Source organism: Delphinapterus leucas, chromosome 14 (assembly GCF_059928025.1).
Source record: "Delphinapterus leucas isolate spDelLeu-1000000601 "Yukka" chromosome 14, BTC_Dleu_Yukka2, whole genome shotgun sequence".
Taxonomy (NCBI): Eukaryota; Metazoa; Chordata; class Mammalia; order Artiodactyla; family Monodontidae; genus Delphinapterus; species Delphinapterus leucas.
In genome coordinates this window covers 7328447-7345988 of record NC_143142.1, presented here as the reverse complement: position 1 = coordinate 7345988, position 17542 = coordinate 7328447, and the positions used below count along the sequence as shown (strand labels likewise).

Here is a 17542-nt window from a genome sequence, read left to right as displayed (position 1 = left end):
ACAAGCACAAATAGTATTTTCACATATAAATCCTCTCATTAGTCTGGACTTTGCCAGATAAGATAGTTTATCATATTTTTATTTAACTTTCTGCATACCTAGGTAGATCTCAGGTTGAACACTGATGCCAAGTATATGAATTATCCATTTTTATTTATTTATTTATGGCTGTGTTGGGTCTTTGCTGCTGTGCGCAAGCTTTCTCTAGTTGCAGTGAGCAGGAGCTACTCTTCATTGCGGTGCGTGGGCTTCTCACTGCGGTGGCTTCTCCTGTTGCGGAGCATGGGCTCTAGGCACACGGGCTTCAGTAGTTGTGGCATGCAGGCTCAGTAGTTGTGGCTTGCGGGCTCTAGAGTGCAGGCTCAGTAGTTGTGGCACACAGGCTTAGTTGCTCCGTGGCATGTGGGATCTTTCTGGACCAGGGATTGAACCCATTTCCCCTGCATTGGGAGGCGGATTCCTAACCATTGTGCCACCAGGGAAGTCCATGAATTATCCATTTTAAAATAATTTATTTTTAATTATTATTTATTTATTTATTTCTTGTGGTACGCGGGCCTCTCACTGTTGTGGCCTCTCCTGTTGCGGAGCACAGGCTCAGCGGCCACGGCTCACGGGCCCAGCCACTCCGCGGCATGTGGGATCTTCCCGGACCGGGGCACGAACCCGTGTCCCCTGCATCGGCAGGTGGACTCTCAACCACTGCGCCATCAGGGAAGCCCAATTTTTTAATTTTTATACGGTGGTTTTTTTGGCCATGCCACACAGCCTGTGGGATCTTAGTTACCTGACCAGGGATCAAATCCAGGTCCCTGGCAGTGGACGTGCAGAGTCCTAACCACTGGACGGCCAGGGAATTCCCCAATTTTTATACAATTTCTAAAGGTTACTTTCCATTTACAGTTATTACAAAATATTGGCTATATTCCCCATGTTGTACAATGCATCCTTGAGCCTATCTTACACCCAATAGTTTGTACCTCTCACTCTCCCCTCATATTGCCCTTCCCCACCAATTATCCATTTTTTTCCTCAGCATCTTCAACCTGTCTCTCTCTACCAGTTCCTCATTATCATGTAAGTATGTTCAAACTTCTCTTAAAAACAAAATGAAACAGGGACTTCCCTGGTGGTCCAGTGGTTAAGAATCCACCTTCCAATGCAGGGGACGCAGGTTCTATCCCTCGTATAGGAACTAAGATCCCACATGCGGCAGGGCAACTAAACCCGCAGGCTGCAACTACTGAACCCGCGTGCTCTGGAGCCTGCACGCTGCAGCGAAGACCCAGAGCAGCAGGACTCCCTTTACACATCTTCACTTTCCCAGCCAAGCTTTTGAACAAGTTCTCTATGCCTGAGGTCTCTGTTTTCCCACTTCGATTTGGGAAACTGTTACTGCCAACATCATCCATGACAGCCATGTCATTTAGTGAACTTAGTGAAATGGCTTTCATGGATGACTTTGGCAACAGTCATTTCAGCTGAGCAGTGGAAGCAAGAATTTGACCTACTCAACACCTTAGCATTTTCACTGTTGTCTATTCCCTCTGTGGTATATTGCAAAAAGTGGCTACAATTACTCATGCCAAACTCGATTAGAAGAGCTACATAAATAACCTGCAACTGATTTCAGACTCATCGGGGAGCCAGTTGAGACCAGAAGAGCTACATAACTAAGCACAGTCTAAGTCTACAGAATTATGAGCTAAATAAATGGCTGAAGTTTTAATCCACTAAGTTTTGGGGTGGTTTGTTACTCAGCAACAGCTAACTGGTACATCCTCTTTCCATATCCCCTTCTCATTCTTTCTTTTCTATAACATCACACTTTTCTTATGCTCCTCCTTCCTCTCTGGCTGTTGCTTCTCAATCTCGTTGGCAGGCCTTTCTCTATCTACCCCTTAATATTGATGTTCCTTAGGGATCTGTTTGAGTTCCCTCTTTTCTTCTCACCCATCATTTTCCTTGGGATAATCTCACCAGTTCACTAGTCTTCAGTTACTACCTATATACAAATAATTCCCAAATCTACACCTCCAGCCCAGAATTCTTGACTTTCAAATTAGTATATACAAATGAATATTAGACATCTCCACTTCAATTTATTCAATAATTATTTATTGCTTGTGTCATGGGTACGAACTGCATGTATTCAATACTGAACTGCTAATTCCTCCTCTAGGTTCCTTATTTCCTTATCTCCTGTCTCCATGCAGTTAGTCACCAAGTTCTGCCAATTCTATCAAATTTGTTGTAAATCCATCTAGCCTTCTCTATACTTACTGCCACTCTAGTCTAAACCACCATCAATTTCGGTTTGTTGCAACACAAAAAATGATGCCCTTTCCTCTGGATAAAATAATACATACGATTATTGGTCTTCCTGACTCTGTGTTACTGCTCTGCAATCCCATCCCTGCCTTGTTATCACAGAGGTGTTTTGCTTTTTGTTTTTTGTGTTTTTTTGCCACGCTGCACGGCATGTGAGACCTTAGTTCCCCGACCAGGGATCGAACCCTCACCCCCTGCATTGGAAGTTCAGAGTCCTAATTACTGGACCACAAGGGAAGACCCCAGAGAGGTCTTTTTCTAAGGCAAAGTCAATATAACTCTTACTTAAAACTTTTCCATGGGACAACAAGCCTTTATGTGTCTCTAAATGCGATGCAACACAAAGCACACAGCACCATCTATGAAGTAGTATCGCCCAAATAATTGAACCTGGATCTAATCCGGCCTTTAGGGCTATCTTCTAGTTTCCAAGAAATCTAGGAGATAGAGGAAAAGTTAAATAACAAATTCAGAAGGTGGAACATTCTATAGGACAACTGGCCCAGTTTTTTCAACTAGTCAATGGCATTTTAAAAAAAGAAACAAGAGGGAGGACTTCCCTGGTGGTCCAGTGGTTAAGACTCCATGCTTCCAATGCAGGGGGTGATCCCTGGTCGGGAAACTAAGATCCCACATGCCACATGGCTTGGCCAGAAAAAAAAAGGAGGGGGGACTTTTATACACTAAATAACTACAAAACATTGTTAAAAGAAATTAAAGAAGACCTAATAAGTGAAAAGATGTTCCATATTCATGCATCAGAAGACAATATTGTTAAGATGGCAAAACTCTCCAAATTTCCCCAGATTCAACACAGTTCCTGTCAAAATCCAAACTGGATTTTTTTCAGAAATGGAAAAACTGTTCCTAAAATTCATATGGAATTGCAAAGGACTCTGAATAGCCAAAACAATCTTGAAAAAGAACAAAGTTGGGGGCTTCCCTGGTGGCGCAGTGGTTGAGAGTCCGCCTGCCGAGGCAGGGGACACGGGTTCGTGTCCCGGTCCGGGAAGATCCCACATGCCACGGAGCGGCTGGGCCCGTGAGCCATGGCCACTGGGCCTGTGCGTCCGGAGCCTGTGCTCCGCAACGGGAGAGGCCACAACAGTGAGAGGCCCGCATACCGCCAAAAAAAAAAAAAAAAAATTATTCAATTTGAGACAGATATAGAGAACAAACGTATGGACACCAAGGGGGGAAAGCCACGGGGGGGGGTGTGTGTGTGATGAACTGGGTGATTGGGATTGATATGTATACACTGATGTGTATAAAATTGATGACTAATAAGAACCTGCTGCATAAAAAAACAAACAAACCGAAAAAACAACTAATACTAAACTTTCTTTGGGTTATTTGTATGGAAATATGTTAATATAAATGTTTCAGACATTTAAAAAAATAATAATAATTCAAGGATGCAAGTTCTTAGACGATTGGATTACCACCCACAGACTCATTAATCTTCACTGTACTTTAAAAATCAGTACAACAAAAAGAGAAAGCTACATCCCAATATTTTTATAAATATAGATGTAAAATTCTCAACAAAATACTAGCAAATTGAATCTATCAATACATTAAAAGGATTATACATCACGTTCAGGTGGGATTTATCCCATGAATGCAAAGTTGGTTTAACATCTGAAAATCAGTTAATGGAATACACTGTATCAATAGAATAAAGGACAAAAACCCACACAATCTCAATGCAGAAAAGGTATCTGACAAAATTCAATACTGCTTCATGAGAAAACATTCAACGAACAAGGAAATCAACATAACCCATCCCACCATAACTGATGAATTTTCAGTAGATCATTTGTTTTGTGCCTGCAGTTTTTCACGTATTCCTTTGTAAAATACACTTGGTTGCAACTTCTTCAAAGCACAATAAGGTCTATCTTTGCCTACACACCCTACATACAACTGAGAGTGAATCATTCACACAAAGCATATTAAACATGACGGTAATTTTGCTCTAAATAAAGAATGAGCTTAGGAGATTGCTTTGGTTCCTCAAAAATGAAACGCAGTTCATGGTGAAGGAAGCCTAAGTGAGGACAAAACACAGATATTCACGAGTCGGAAGGGATCTTAGAGATCAGAGTTTAAACTCTTACCTTGTGCATGAATCCACTTCTCTGCCAAGATGCCAGCCAATCTCTAAAAGGTAATAAACAGGTAGGATATTTCAACTTCCAAATCTAGTCACTTAACCAACAAGAATTTATTGAGCATTTACTAATGTGCCAGGCAATGTTCTAGGCACTTGGGACATATCAGTGGAAAAAAAGATCCCTGCGCCTGTGGAACTTAAATTCTAATAGGAGATGGAAGTCAATAAACAATAACCAAGGGTTTCCCTGGTGGCGCAGTGCTTAAGAATCCACCTGCCAATGCAGGGAACACAGGTTCGAGCCCTAAGCCCATGCGCCACAACAACCGAGCCTGCGCTATAGAGCCCATGAGCCACAACTACTGAAGCCTGCGTGCCTGGAGCCTGTGCTCCACAACAAGAGAAGCCACTGAAATGAGAAGCCCGCGCACGTCAATGAAGAGTAGCCGCCTCTCACCACAACTAGAGAAAGCCTGTGCGCAGCAATGAAGACCCAACGCAGCCAAAAATAAATAAATAAAATAAATAAATGTATAAAAAGTAAACAATAACCAAAGTAATTATATGTTAGAAAGTGAAAAATGCTTACAGAGAAGAGAGTAAATCAAGGGAATTGGGAACAATTGGGTGGTGTGTGTGTGAGTGTGTGTAGACTTTTAAATCGGTGGTCAGGGTGGCCTCACTGAGAAGGTGAAATTTAAGCACAGACTTGAAGGAGCTGAGGAACGTAGCCAATTGCATTTCAGGGGAAAAGCAGTCCAGGCAGAACAAATTCCCTAAGGCAGGCCTGAGACACCTCTCCTCTGATTGCTCTAACGTGAGGTTCTTAACTGTGAGTCCGCACACCTGTTGGATAGAATTCAGGGAAACTTAACATTTCTTTTGATTATGAACGCTGCCAACACTTTCTGCTCCTACCAGTGCCTGCTGTGCCTGTCCTGATTTTGATTCTCTAAGTCATGAAACCACATTACGTTTCAACCACCCTAACATAGTAGGGCCTCAGGATTGCGCTGTATGTTCTCATATAAAAACATTAAAGGAGGAGAAACAACAAGGTCTTACTGTATAGGACAGGGAACTATATTCAATATCCTGTGACAAACCACAATGGAAAAGAATCTGAAAAAAATATATACATATGTATAACTGAGTCACTTTGCTGTACCACAGAAATTAACACAACATTGTAAATCAACTATACTTCAATAAAATAAAATAAAAAATCAACAGAGGGACTTCCCTGGCTGTACAGTGGTTAAGACTCTATGCTTTATGTTGGAAATTCTAGAACAGGCAAAATTAATCTGTGGTGACAGAAAGCCGGTCAGCGATTGCCTGGGGCAGGGGCTGGAGCAGCTGCAGAAAGGCGTGAGGAAACTTTTGGGAGTTGAAAATGTCCCATGTCTTGATTACACCAGTGTATACATTTGTCAAAACTCACAGAGTGGTATACTTTAAATGGCTGTGTTTTACTGCATGTAAATTATACCTTAGTAAAGTTTATTCAAAATCAAAAAAAAAAAAAAAGACTCTATGCTTTCACTGCAGGGGGCATGGGTTGGATCCCTCCTCAGGGAACTAAGATCCCGCAAGCCACACGGTGCACTCCCCACCAAAACAACAAACATTAAAGTAAACTGAACCAGTACAAGAAACAGAATTGTACTTGGTGCAGAGAGTCAAAGATCAGGACAGGCATGGAAGGCTCGAGGTAGGAACCAAAGTACACTTGTTAGAAGCCTGTGAGAAATTTGCCCCAGGTCTAATCCCACAACCTGTCGTAATCCAGTTTCATTTGTCATTTTCACTTATGACTCATGAACTAGCCTCCAACAAAAACTTTAAGGACTCACTCTAGCATGATGTCACCACTCTGGAGGAGGAATCTCAGCTGTCCACAGTGATAGAAACCTGAGTCAGGGTTAGACCCTTGCTTTTTCAGTAATTCCTTATATTATAAAAATCACGGGGGCTTCCCTGGTGGCGCAGTGGTTGAGAGTCCGCCTGCCGATGTAGGGGACGCGGGTTCGCGCCCCGGTCCGGGAGGATCCCGCGTGCCGCGGAGCGGCTGGGCCCGTGAGCCATGGCCGCTGGGCCTGCGGGTCTGGAGCCTGTGCTCCGCGACGGGAGAGGCCGCAGCGGTGAGAGGCCCGCGTACCGAAAAAAAAAAAAAAAAAAAAAAATCACGGGACTTCCCTGGTGGTGCAGTGGTTAAGAATCCACCTGCCAATTCAGGGGACACGGGTTCGATCCCTGGTCTGGGAAGATCCCACATGCCCCAGAGCAACTAAGCCCGTGCGCCACAACTATTGAGCCTGCGCTCTAGAGCCTGCGAGCCACAACTACTGAGCGCATATGCCACAACTACTGAAGTCCGCGCGCCTAGAGCCCGTGCTCTGCAACAAGAGAAGCCACTGTAATGAGAAGCCCGCGCACCGCAACAAAGAGTAGCCCCCGCACACCGCAACTAGAGAAAGCCTGTGTGCAGCAATGAAGACCCAACACTGACAAAAAAAAAAAAGAACGATGAGTAAAAGATATAGACATTTCACAGAAGAAATAAAAATTGAGAATAAATCAGATTTATAATCTAGAAATAATGCATCCTATGCATATATTTCCATAAATATTCAAAGATTTACCTCTAAAAGTGTTCACTGCAGCACTGTTAATATTGTAAACAGTATTTAATAAAATATGGTATACTACTACACATCCATTAATAATAAAAATTTAGATTTTAAATACTGACAAGGAAAGTATAGTATAATCTCACTTTTGTTAAAACACACATTTATATATACAACACATTAATAAAAAATTTTTAGTTACATGTATTTGCTCAGGAAGAAGATATACCAAACTCTGAACACAGTTTTCTCTGAAAGTGGTGATTATAAAGGACTTTCACTTTATAATATCCTGTTTTGTTTGAATTTATAAAACAAATATGTATTATATTTATAATCCACAACAAAATCAAGAATTCCCATTTTGGGAAAGAAAAAAACTAGGGGGTTTAGAAAATTATCTGGTGAGAAGATACATTACTATGAAGAAAAAATGTTGTATGCTTTCTCTATGGGTTATTTTCCTTCAAATTTATGGCTTTATTATTCCTTCTGCTTACCATTCTAAAAGTAAACTGTTTTTTTGGCCGTGCTGCATGGCATGTGGGATCTTATTCCCCGACCAGGGATCGAACACATGCCCCCTGCAGTGGAAGCATGGAGTCTTAACCACTGGGCTGCCAGGGAAGTTCCAAAAGTAAACATTTTAAACAGAGAAATCAAGTATTTTATTTTATTCTTTAAATGGTTATGAAAGGATCTAATTTAATTGCAAGTAAAAATGTCTTAGAAGTTGGATCTGATGCACAGACACTGAAGGCCAGCTAATAGAAGGGTATGGGAGGTGAATTTTACAGAGAGGCTGTTTTCTAAATTATAAAATCTACAAATTCTAATTCCAAGGGTGGATGACAAAGACATGCTCAGCCAGAGTATGAATAGGGAGTGATGAAATAAAATTCATATTTTAAGGCAAGACAAGAAAAATTTAAACATAAAATTTTTCTCTGCTGGTTTGGGTCTCCTCTCTCCCCTCTCGTGTGTATTGTGTATCCATATTGTGTATTAACCAGGCCTTCACAATGACAAAAAATACCTGCTCGACTACAAAGATCAGTTTTTCTTCTTCTGGCTCCAAACATGTAACTCCTTAGATCACTTTACTTATTGAAGACCTTATTAATGTTATTAGCTGTATTATTTATATTCTGCCTATTTTATAAGATTATTGTTTCTTGCCTTACCAAATGTGTGACTGAGCCTCTGATAAAAATAATGACTAGGTGACTTGAAACGATTAATCAAATATATAGTTTGATAAGATCAATGACTGTAATAGTGTAGCTCTAGATATGGGAAGAAGCAACAAGAAGGAACCATTTCTTGGACCATAACAGACCAGTAAGACAGGTGGTCCAGAGGCCTTTGGTTACCGTTAACAGGGGCCTAGGTCAGCAATAGCACATTGAGTGGCTTATCAACGAAATCCTCACCTGACCTGGAAATGAGCATTCCTAGTGCCATGGGACAAAGTGGTCACAAAATGCCCCCCAAAACCTTAGTCAAAATTAAGACCAAAAGGGAGGGGATTGTAAAATAAAGAATGTTGCCCACCATTCAGTTCTACAAGGGCCAAGTCATTGGCCACTGCAGTCACTGACCTACAATATACCCTGAAAGGAATTCAGGGCAAAGATCAGGATGAGACATTTTGTGCTCTGGGAAAACTGGCAGAACTGGCTCTTGGATAGGGATTTTCAGGAGAAAATTTTATGAACCCAGTTTCTTGCATCTTCCCATACTTAGAAAAGCACTAAAACCATTAACTAAGGTATCTGTTCCTTTCAAATAGCAGGAAACTTCTACTAAGATATGTGCACATACCCCTTCACCAAAATCACATACATCCTGACCTCTCCCCTTACCTCTCTGGAACAGTCCTCAGAGCTTTTCTGAAAGACTGTCTCCCAGGTTACAGTCCTCAGGTTGGCTTGGATAAAACATTCCATTTCTTTCTTAGATTGACTATTGATTACTTTTTTCATCGATAAGAGGGAGAACTTTTAGCTTAATCTCACTTTACGGCCTCACTCCATTTCCGCCAGCTCCCTCCCACAAAATGCAGTTATTTCTTTTTTTTTCTTTTTTATGGTTAAGATGTAAATTTTATGTGACGTATTTTCCCACAATAAATGTAATTTTTTTCACACACACTGTATTTTATTTTTACAAGAGATAAATAAACTGACACCAAGCATTGTAAATGGATGACCACAACGAAAGCAACAATGATTGCAATTACCAAACACGAAACACACTCATACTATGTCATAATATTGACATTCAGTCCAGTGATCCTCCACTGTAACAGCTCCTTTACTCTGCAGTGAAAGTTGATTTGTATATATACATATATATATATATTTTTTGCGGTACGCGGGCCTCTCACTGCTGTGGCCTCTCCCATCGCGGAGCACAGGCTCCGGACGCGCAGGCTCAGCGGCCATGGCTCACGGGCCCAGCCGCTCCACGGCATGTGGGATCCTCCAGGACCGGGGCACGAACCCGTGTCCCCTGCATCGGCAGGCGGACTCCAACCACTGTGCCACCAGGGAAGCCCCGATTTGTATATTTTTTGCCTCTGAGTCCTTGTGGGATTTTTTTTTTTTATTCAAACAAAGTCACAAAAATTATAATCATCCTCATCAGGTCACTCAGTCCCATGTAATTAATTTTTTTCTTCTTGATCTTTTGTTAGCACTTCTATGAATTCATCAGTTTTCCATTAGAGTTCTGAAAATGCTTATTCATTCAGTTCAGCAGTATAGTCAGTTACCAGAAACCTGTGCTTGTCAGAGTCTTTTCCATGAATTCCTTGAAGATGAAACCCTTTTATAGGAACATTTTTGCGAAAGCATCAGAGTACCCCCAGAACTGTCTGTAAATGACAAAAGACTTAAAAATGACCACGGTTAAAGATTTGATGCAAGTTCATAATAATGCAATTGACAAGGAAATTTAGTTATTTCTGAGATATACATTTTAAAGTAATAACTAGAATTATGACTTATAACATTACACCAGAACATATAAGATTTTTAGAAATTTCATGTAATGTCTGAGACATTTATATTAACATATTTCCATACAAATAACCCAAAGAAAGCTTAGTATTAGGTTTTTTTGTTTGTTTGTTTGTTTGTTTATACTGCAGGTTCTTATTAGTCATCACTTTTATACGCATCACTGTATACATGTCAATCCCAACTGCCCAATTCATCACACCACCATCCCCACCCCACCACGGTTTTTCCCCCTTGGTGTCCATACGTTTGTTCTCTACATCTGTGTCTCAACTTCTGCCCTGCAAACCGGTTCATCTGTACCATTTTTCTAGGTTCCACATACATGCGTTAATATACGATATTTGTTTTTCTCCTTCTGACTTACTTCACTCTGTATGACAGTCTCTAGATCCATCCATGTCTCAAAAAATGACTCAATTTCGTTCCTTTTTATGGCTGAGTAATATTCCATTCTACATATGTACCACATCTTCTTAATCCATTCGTCTGTCGATGGGCATTTAGGTTGCTTCCATGACCTGGCTATTGTAAATAGTGCTGCAATGAACACTGGAGTGCATGTGTCTTTTTGAATTATGGTTTTCTCTGGGTATATGCCCAGTAGTGGGATTGCTGGATCATATGGTAATTCTATTTTTAGTTTTTTAAGGAACCTCCATACTGTTCTCCATAGTGGCTGTATCAATTTACATTCCCACCAACAGTGCAAGAGGGTTCCCTTTTCTCCACACCCTCTCCAGCATTTGTCATTTGTAGATTTTCTGATGATGCCCATTCTAACTGGTGTGAGGTGACACCTCATTGTAGTTTTGATTTGCATTTCTCTAATGATTAGTGATGTTGAGCAGCTTTTCATGTGCTTCTTGGCCATCTGTATGTCTTCTTTGGAGAAATGTCTATTTAGGTGTTCTGCCCATTTTTGGATTGGGTTTTTTGTTTCTTTAATATTGAACTGCATGAACTGTTTATATATTTTGGAGATTAATCCTTTGTCCGTTGATTCCTTTGCAAATATTTTCTCCCATTCTGAGGGTTGTCTTTTTGTCTTGTTTATGGTTTCCTTTGCTGTGCAAAAGCTTTGAAGTTTCATTAGGTCCCATTTGTTTACTTTTGTTTTTATTTCCATTACTCTAGGAGGTGGATCAAAAAAGATCTTGCTGTGATTTATATCAAAGAGTGTTCTTCCTATGTTTTTCTCTAAGAGTTTTATAGTGTCCAGTCTTACATTTAGGTCTTGAATCCATTTTGAGTTTATTTTTGTGTATGGTGTTAGGGAGTGTTCTAATTTCATTCTTTTACATGTAGCTGTCCAGTTTTCCCAGCACCACTTATTGAAGAGACTGTCTTTTCTCCATTGTATATCTTTGCCTCCTTTGTCATAGATTAGTTGACCATAGGTGCATGGGTTTATCTCTGGGCTTTCTATCTTGTTCCATTGATCTATATTTCTGTTTTTGTGCCAGTATCATATTGTCTTGATTACTGTAGCTTTGTAGTATAGTCTGAAGTCAGGGAGTCTGATTCCTCCAGCTCCATTTTTTCCCTCAAGACTGCTTTGGCTATTTGGGGTTTTTTGTATCTCCATACAAATTTTAAGATGATTTGCTCTAGTTCTGTAAAAAATGCCATTGATAATTTGATAGGGATTGCATTGAATCTGTAGATTGCTTTGGGTAGTATAGTCATTTTCACAATATTGATTCTTCCAATCCAAGAACATGGTATATCTCTCCATCTGTTGGTATCGTCTTTAATTTCTTTCATCAGTGTCTTATAGTTTTCTGCATACAGGTCTTTTGTTTCCCTAAGTAGGTTTATTCCTAGGTATTTTATTCTTTTTGTTGCAATGGTAAATGGGAGTGTTTCCATAATTTCTCTTTCAGATTTTTCATCATTAGTGCATAGGAATGCAAGAGATTTCTGTGCATTAATTTTGTATCCTACAACTTTACCAAATTCACTGATTAGCTCTAGTAGTTTTCTGGTGGCATTTTTAGGATTCTCTATGTATAGTACCATGTCATCTGCGAACAGTGACAGTTTTACTTCTTTTCCAATTTGTATTCCTTTTATTTCTTTTCCTTCTCTGATTGCTGTGGCTAGGACTTCCAAAACTATGCTGAATAATAGTGGTGAGAGTGGACATCCTTGTCTTGTCCTGTCCTGATCTTAGAGGAAATGCTTTCAGTTTTTCACCATTGAGAATGATGTTTGCTGTGGGTTTGTCATATATGGCCTTTATTATGTTGAGGTAGGTTCCCTCTATGCCCACTTTCTGGAGAGCTTTTATCATAAATGGGTGTTGAATTTTGTCAAAAGCTTTTTCTGCATCTACTGAGATGATCATATGGTTTTTATTCTTCAATTTGTTAATATGATGTACCACATGGGTTGATTTGTGTATATTGAAGAATCCTTGCATCCCTGGGATAAATCCCACTTGATCATGGTGTATGATCCCTTTAATGTGTTGTTGGATTCTGTTTGCTAGTATTTTGTTGAGGATTTTTGCATCTATATTCATCAGTGATATTGGTCGGTAATTTTCTTTTTTTGTAGTATCTTTCTCTGGTTTTGTTATCAGGGTGATGGTGGCCTCATAGAACGAGTTTGGGAGTGTTCCTTCCTCTGCAATTTTTTGGAAGAGTTTGAGAAGGATGGGTGTTAGCTCTTCTCTAAATGTCTGATAGAATTCACCTGTGAAGCCATCTGGTCCTGGACTTTTGTTTGTTGGAAGATTTTTAATCACAGTTTCAATTTCATTACTTGTGATTGGTCTGTTCATATTTTCTGTTTCTTCCTGGTTCAGTCTTGGAAGGTCATACCTTTCTAAGAATTTGTCCATTTCTTCCAGGTTGTCCATTTTATTGGCATAGGGTTGCTTGTAGTAGTCTCTTAGGATGCTTTGTATTTCTGCGGTGTCTGTTGTAACTTCTCCTTTTTCATTTCTAATTTTATTGATTTGAGTCCTCTCCCTCGTTTTCTTGATGAGTCTGGTTAATGGTTTATCAATTTTGTTTATCTTCTCAAAGAACCAGCTTTTGTTTTTTTTGATCTTTGTTATTGTTTTCTTTGTTTCTATTTCATTTATTTCTGCTCTGATCTTTATGATTTCTTTCCTTCTGCTAACTTTGGGTTTTGTTTGTTCTTCTTTCTCTAGTTCCTTTAGGTGTAAGGTTAGATTGTTTACTTGAGATTTTTCTTGTTTCTCTAGGTAAGCTTGTATAGCTATAAACTACCCTCTTAGAACTGCTTTTGCTGCATCCCATAGGTTTTGGATGGTCGTGTTTTCATTGTCATTTGTCTCTAGGTATTTGTTGATTTCCTCTTTGACTTCTTCAGTGATCTCTTGGTTATTTAGTAATGTATTGTTTAGCCTCCATGTGTTTGTGTTTTTTACGTTTTTTTCCCTGTAATTCATTTCTAATCTCATAGTGTTGTGGTCAGAAAAGATGCTTGATATGATTTCAATTTTCTTAAATTTACTGAGGCTTGATTTGTGACCCAAGATGTGATCTATCCTGGAGAGTGTTCCGTGCGCACTTGAGAAGAAAGTGTAATCTGCTGTTTTTGGATGGAATGTCCTATAAATATCAATTAAATCTATCTGGTCTATTGTGTCATTTAAAGCTTCTGTTTCCTTATTTATTTTCATTTTGGATGATCTGTCCATTGGTGTAAGTGAGGTGTTAAAGTCCCCCAGTAGGGCTTCCCCGGTGGCACAGTGGTTGAGAATCCGCCTGCCAGTGCAGGGGATATGGGTTCGATCCCTGGCTCGGGAAGATCCCACATGCCATGGAGCAACTAAGCTCGTGTGCCACAACTACTGAGCCTGTGCTCTAGAGACTGTGAGCCACAACTACTGAGCCCACGTGCCGCAACTACTGAAGCCCGCGTGCCTAGAGCCCGTGCTCCACAATGAGAGAAGCCACTGCAATGAGAAACCCATGCACCACAACGAAGAGTGGCCCCTGCTCGCCGCAACTAGAGAAAGCCCGCGTGCAGCAACACACAGACCCAACACAGTCATAAATAAATAAATAAATAAAATTTTAAAATACAATACAATAAAAAATAAAGTCCCCCACTATTATTGTGTTACTGTCGATTTCCACTTTTATAGCTGTTAGCAGTTTCCTTATGTATTGAGGTGCTCCTATGTTGGGTGCATATATATTTATAATTGTTATATCTTCTTCTTGGATTGATCCCTTGATCATTATGTAGTGTCCTTCCTTGTCTCTTGTAACACTCTTTATTTTAAAGTCTATTTTATCTGATGTGAGTATTGCTACTCCAGCTTTCTTTAGATTTCCATTTGCATGGAATATCTTTTTCCATCCCCTCACTTTCAGTCTGTATGTGTCCCTAGGTCTGAAGTGGGTCTCTTGTAGACAGCATATATATGGGTCTTGTTTTTGTATCCATTCAGCAAGCCGTGTCTTTTGGTTGGAGCATTTAATCCATTCACGTTTAAGGTAATTATCGATATGTATGTTCCTATGACCGCTTTCTTAGTTGTTTTGGGTTTGTTTTTGTAGGTCCTTTTCTTCTCTTGTGTTTCCCACTTAGAGAAGTCCCTTTAGCATTTGTTGTAGAGCTGGTGTGGTGGTGCTGAATTCTCTTAGCTTTTGCTTGTCTGTAAAGCTTTTGAGTTCTCCATCGAATCTGAATGAGATCCTTGATGGGTAGAGTAATCTTGGTTGTAGGTTCTTCCCTTTCATCACTTTAAGTATATCATGCCACTCCCTTCTGGCTTGTAGAGTTTCTGCTGAGAAATCAGCTGTTAACCTTATGGGAGTTCCTTTGTATGGTATCTGTCGTTTTTCCCTTGCTGCTTTCAATACTTTTTCTTTGTCTTTAATTTTTGCCAATTTGATTACTATGTGTCTCAGCCTGTTTCTCCTTGGGTTTATCCTGTATGGGACTCGCTGCACTTCCTGGACTTGGGTGGCTATTTCCTTTCCCATGTTACGGAAGTTTTCAACTATAATCTCTTCAAATATTTTCTCTGGTCCTTTCTCTCTCTCTTCTCCTTCTGGGACCCCTATAATGCGAATGTTGTGGCGTTTAATGTTGTCCCAGAGGTCTCTTAGGCTGTCTTCATTTCTTTTCATTCTTTTTTCTTTATTCTGTTCTGCAGCAGTGGATTCCACCATTCTGTCTTCCAGGTCACATATCCATTCTTCTGCCTCAGTTATTCTGCTATTGATTCCTTCTAGTGTAGTTTTCATTTCAGTTATTGTATCGTTTGTTCATCTCTGTTTGTTTGTTCTTTAATTCTTCTAGGTCTTTGTTAAACATTTCTTGCATCTTCTTGATCTTTGCCTCCATTCTTTTTCCGAGGTCCTGGATCATCTTCACTATGATTTTGAATTCTTTTTCTGGAAGGTTGCCTATCTCCACATCATTTAGTTGTTTTTCTGGGTTTTTATCTTGTTCCTTCATCTGGTACATAGCCCTCTGCCTTTTCATCTTGTCTATCTTTCTGTGAATGTGGTTTTTGTTCCACAGGCTGCAGGATTGTAGTTCTTCTTGCCTCTGCTGTCTGCCCTCTGGTGGATGAGGCTATCTAAGAGGCTTGATGGGAGGGACTGTGGTGGGTAGAGCTGACTGTTGCTCTGGTGGGCAGAGCTCAGTAAAACTTTAATCCACTTGACTGTTGATGGGTGGGGCTGGGTTCCCTCCCTGTTGGTTGTTTGGCCTGAGGCAACCCAACACTGGAGCCTACCTCAGCTCTTTGGTGGGGCTAATGACAGACTCTGGGAGGGCTCATGCCAAGGATTACTTCCCAGAAATTCTGCTGCCAGTGTCCTTGTCCCCACGGTGAGCCACAGCCACCCCCACCCCGCCTCTGCAGGAGACACTCAAACACTAGCAGGTAGGTCTGGTTCAGTCTCCCCTGGGGTCACTGCTCCTTCCCCTGGGTCCCGATGCGCACACTACTTTGTGTGTGCCCTCCAAGAGTAGAGCCTCTGCTTCCCCTAGTCCTGTTGAAGTCCTGCAATCAATTCCCAATAGGCTTCAACGTCTAATTCTCTAGGAATTCCTCCTCCCATTGCCGGACCCCCAGGTTGGGAAGCCTGACCTGGGGCTCAGAACCTTCACTCCAGTGGGTGGACTTCTGTGGTATAAGTGTTCTCCAGTCTGTGAGTCACCCACCCACCAGTTATGGGATTTGATTTTACTGTGATTGCGCCCCTCCTACCGTCTCATTGTGTCTTCTCCTTTGTCTTAGGATGTGGGGTATCTTTTTTGGTGAGTTCCAGTGTCTTCCTGTCGATGATTGTCCAGCAGCTAGCTGTGATTCTGGTGTTCTCGCAAGAGGGAGTGAGAGCACGTCCTTCTACTCCGCCATCTTGGTTCCTCTCCAATGCAGCTATTTCTTTAGGAGACAAAAAAAGATATTTCCTTTAAGACAGCTTTCACTTTTTCCCCCTCCACTCCAATATTTCAATATAAACATTCTAGCTAGATTTCTGATTTTCAAAACATGCTTGGTTCAGAGACTTCCACATTATTAAGACTATAGAAACGGCTCTGTAATTAAGAACTATTTAGAAACCCTTTAACAAAATAATTTAATCCTAAACATTTAAAAGTGAGTTTGTACCAGTAAATCAAACGAATATATTAAGTTGAAGAAAAAATAATTTTCTTAAATGCTAAAGAAAAACACAGCCTGTGTGGACACGAGTTCTTGGGAACTGAGTCCTACCTTACAAATTCACGACTGTTACAATACCTTTGCTGGTTTTATGTGCTAATGATAACCTACAAAGTATGAGACAGAAGGGCAAAATGATTCCATCGGACGCTGAAGAACAGAACCAACTAGGAGGAAGCCTCTTATTGGCACAAAGTAGACTGTATTTTGACCATGTAAGGACATGCAACATTTGAAAAAAGAAATCAGTTCTTCAGTATTTTAGTAAGGACGGTGACTTCTTTCCACTTACATGCTCAAGGAGATGACAAAGAGCTGGCCTCGTTTTAGCAGCCTGTATGACAATTCACATTCCTTTTCACGAAGGCAAAGATTAGAAACAGGTCCCCACCCGGCTCCCAGTCCATCCTGAAGTGCAAGTGTTTGGTTATGACCTCACCTCTCTACACCTGGAGACCTGTCACAGCATGGCCAAGTCCAAACAACAACTCACTCCTCCATCCAACACTCTCTTCCTAATATTCAAATACACCAAACAGAATGCATTTAAAAAATGGGGCACCTTCTTAAGGCAACCACTTTCCATTTTTCTGGGTTCAATTCTATAAAATATCTCCTCTCAAATTATTCTGAATTCTGCTTTAGGATTTCACTTCCTAAAATACCACTTGGATGAGGTCATTTCACATTGCAAGATCTTTAGCAAATCCTTTGTCTTAATAAAATTCAAACCCCATAGCAAAACAATCAAGAGTTCTTAGCATCAATG

General features: G+C 40.5%; 1 protein-coding gene across 4 annotated transcripts in view; it reads right to left on the bottom strand.

The window, feature by feature from the left end:
- ZCCHC8 (zinc finger CCHC-type containing 8) overlaps positions 1-17542 on the bottom strand; it is a 48972-nt gene that overhangs the window by 6616 nt on the left and 24814 nt on the right. For 2 of the 4 annotated variants that reach the window (XR_016387472.1, XR_016387470.1), the window contains one exon: positions 4452-16491. The gene's annotated coding sequence lies outside the window, so the exon portion shown is untranslated. Of the gene's footprint in view, positions 1-722; positions 16492-17542 lie in introns of those variants that run through there. The other 2 variants (XR_016387473.1, XR_016387471.1) reach the window with 2 other exon arrangements.